Genomic DNA, 3,897 nt, shown 5'->3' with positions numbered 1-3,897 from the left:
CCCCATTGTCTCCCTCTCATCCTCCTCCCCCTCCTCGCTTTGAAGAGCACGCCTCCAATGGGCCGCTTACTTTCCGAGAGCGTGACTTCCGTTTCCTACCTGATGCCGTCGTCTTGGCAACGCCGATGCTGGCAAGTGAGTGACTGACCCGACTCATGGCGCCTCGCTAGACTGGCAGCCGGAGAGGTGGCAGGACACGTCGTCGCGTGTAAAAGGTCAAGGAAAATCACACACACACAGGCACTGCAACCTGTTCATCAATAAACAAGAGAGAAAGATTATGCGCCATGTGAATACCTGTAGAGTTGCAAAGTGGGTGAAACTTTCCGGTAAATTCCCATAGGAATTTAAGATGGGGAATTTTGGAAATATTCCACATTAGAAACGATGAGAATTGTAGTAATTCTTGGGAACTGAGGGCAATGTATTGGTTGGTTAATAGTTGCTATATAAGTAAACATCCATGCCAAAATGAAAAGATACATTTAGAATGTTTTAGAACTTTCCATCCCATGGAAAATTCATAAATTTGCCAATTCTCCCAAAAAATGTTCGACCCCAGCTGTGAAGGCGTGTTAATGGGTCACTGGGCTTGATGGGATTGACACACCTGTATGTTAATAGGTCAGCGTGAGCCGCCTTTAGAATTCGGTCCTAAGGAAGACACACAGAGACAGCTTCAATGTTCACGTTTAAAGACATCAGACTACAGTTGTAAGACAAAATAGGAGGACACATCCATGATCCATCTGTTTTCTTGTCCTCATTCATTTGGAAAGCCCTTTGAGCATTTATTCAATATCTTTGGTATCCATCTTAAAGTTCATGTACCAGTGTGCTCCTTGTCCTAACTAGCTCACTAGTATAACAACTCATAATACTAGTAACTTTTTTCCCCCACTATGGTAAAACATTTCTGCACACTTGTGGAACAACTTTGACAACTACATGTTCTAATGAGGCAGAACTGTGCACTAGTTGTGGGACTAGTGAAGGACAACATGTTAACTATGGTAGTAAAATGTTATAATATCACCAAAAAAAATGGTGTATTTTCTAGGGACTAGAAAATAGTTATGTCATTCAAATTCATTTCAGTACCGTATTGTGAGCGTTGTTGTGAGTATGCTAACATGTTAGCCACCAAAGCGTTTATGGGAGCAAGGAGGAATTACTTTAGATACGATGCCCTCTGCTGGCCAAAATTGGTATAGCTGTTAACATGCACAAATGCACGGTGGACGACTGGTTAGAGCGTCTGCCTCACAGTTCTGAGGACGACGGTTCAATCTCTGGCCTCGCCTGTGTGGAGTTTGCATGTTCTCCATGTGCCTGCGTGGGTTTTCTCCGGGCACTCCGGTTTCCCCCAAAAAAAACAAAATTTGGTAAATGAAAATGTTCGGTTGACCCCACACTTACAAGTGGCCCAAGTTTACGAGTTCCTTGAGATATGAGCCATCGCTCGGCTGTTATTGTTTTTGTTTGTTTGTTTCAGCCTCGACTTGCAATGACTTGAGTTATTGAGTGAGGTTCAGACTCTCTACAGCTCCAATGAGTGAAAACAATTAAGGTGGAACCTCTTTGTGGAAACCTTGGTACACTAACGAAGTAACAAATTACTCTGACAAATGTTTGTGTCCACGAACTATGCTTCCTGACATCCAAGCGGTAACGCTCACTTGTGAATTCAGTCAGCCAGCGTAAATGTCATTCACTCCACACGTCACGTATCTTAGTTGTTTTATTTTATTATTATTATTACTTTTTTGCTATAAATTAGTGTGGCTCCCAAGCAAACGAAAGCCGTGCCGTTGCCAAGCTGTACCAGTACAGTATATACTGTATATTGTGTATTGTGTCGGTATTTGTGGCTAGAAACCAAGCGTGGAGAGTCTCCGTCGCCGAACTGCACAGGTGGTGGCAGTGAATGGGGCGATCGATCACTGCCAACAGCCTCTTAAATTATACATCTCTTCTCCTTTATTGTCGCCTGTTTTCCTCTCTTTGTGGACAGTCATTTCTTCCTTGCCAATCGTGCCATGTTTTTGTGGTACAATAAAAATTATATAGTACAGTATATTATACGTGGCACGTCAAAACCCAATATAGGGTCGCAGTTTTTCCTTTGTATCACATCGGTATCTCAATATCAATTGCTTGGTGTGCGGCGAAGAGTTGCCAACTGTCATTTTCAGTACAGCCGTGCCGCTCATTCTGTTCAAGAACCCTGGAAAGTGTGTTCGGTCGCTTCTTTGTGGATTTCGTCTAGTGCGGGTGAGGTCTGAAACGTAACCCCTGCGATAAACGAGGGATTACTGCACTAGTGTGTATTATGTGACAGTCGGCTTAATAACACTTCATAAAACCTGTTTCTTTGATTTTCTCTTATTGTTTTTTTTTGTTTTACAATACAATTATTATTATTAATAATTTTTAAAACGGCTAATTTAATCAATGGTGTTTCAATTAATTTCACTGTGGCAAGTTGATTTGCAATACGAGTGATACCACTGTAGCTGCATGGAAAAAGATGACATTGTCAGTTTAATACCTCCCTAGCAGTACCAATGAAACATTTTAAAATATATATCTTTGCAAAAAAAAGGAGAATTAACGAAGTGTCCTGTAAGTTCTTCATCTGAACAAAAAGCGAGCGTGCGGTTATATGAGGTAGGCAACAAAAGCAACGCCTCCTCAGCCCTGGATGTGCCAACCCCATGAAGAAGTTTAGAGCACAGCTTTTGAGCCTGCCGCATGTTTGCATGCAGTGAGGCCTCCTCCTGTCCACAGTGTCCTTTAGGAAACAGGAATGTGTGCTACTCTTGATCTATGTAGGCCAGGCTTGTGTTACTGCATGGACCTTCTTTTTTCTGGGGCTTAAAAAGTCCAAATCATTATTCTCCTGCTGCTATTCAGACCAGGTCCTGTCAGCTCATTGTTATTCAGGCCCAGTGAGGGAGGGATTGGGAGAGAGGCCGGCTACTGGCTTGGAGGCTGACCAGGCACCGGTGGGAAGCTGGGTGGACGTAGAGTGGAGGGAGGGCTGCAGCGAGGGCTTCTGGACACTTCTTTTTCTTTCTTTCTTTCTTTCTTTTTTTTTTTTTTTGCATCCGTGAAGGCATGTTGCTAATCGGCTCAGTAATGAGGAGAGGTACTGAACGGCACCAAATATCTGACCTCCATTCGTGTGTGCAGCAGGCAAGGGAGAGAGAGAGAGCATGTGAAAAAGGGGTGGAGGGGAGTTGAGATTTAGTGGCCTGCCTCATGAAACAACCCCCCACTCACTAACCCACCCGACGCAAGAAAAGAGAGGACTGCTCATCAGGAAATTTCACTCGCTCGCCTCTTCCAACAATGAGATGAAAACAAGGTAATTACTTTCTTAATTATATATATATATATATATATAATATACTTTTTTTTAGGGCCATTACACTTGTTGCACACAACAACAGGCTGCCAAAGGCCAGGCAAATATCCACCACATAACACAATCAGTGTTATTTTGTAGTTTTTATTTTATGTAACATGTTTCTTTAAGTTAGTTTGGCTTTGCCAACGATAGGTTTTGTATAGATTTTGCTTGATTGTGTTGTGGTGTTTTTTATTTTTTAATTAACGTTAAACTGTGCTTCCTGTACTTTCCATCGCCATTGCTAGCCTTAACCCTTTACTGTAAAGGACACTCATTGAAATACTTTAAACTCCAGAAAGTTAACCCAGTACAGTGTTTCTCAAACTTTTTTTATTTTTTATTTAATTTTTACACTAAGGACCACCTCAAATAATACTCGGCTCTCCAAGTACCACCATCATGACTGCCAAATAAAATAAAGTAGAGTAGTAGGCCTAAGTAGTTATAGAAAACAAAAAAAAGTACATGTATTATCGTTGTGT

The sequence above is a fragment of the Phycodurus eques genome, chromosome 4 (genome assembly GCF_024500275.1).
Source record: "Phycodurus eques isolate BA_2022a chromosome 4, UOR_Pequ_1.1, whole genome shotgun sequence".
Classification (NCBI taxonomy): Eukaryota; Metazoa; Chordata; class Actinopteri; order Syngnathiformes; family Syngnathidae; genus Phycodurus; species Phycodurus eques.
The sequence above is the reverse complement of the archived record's forward strand: the minus strand, read 5'-3'. Positions refer to the sequence as shown.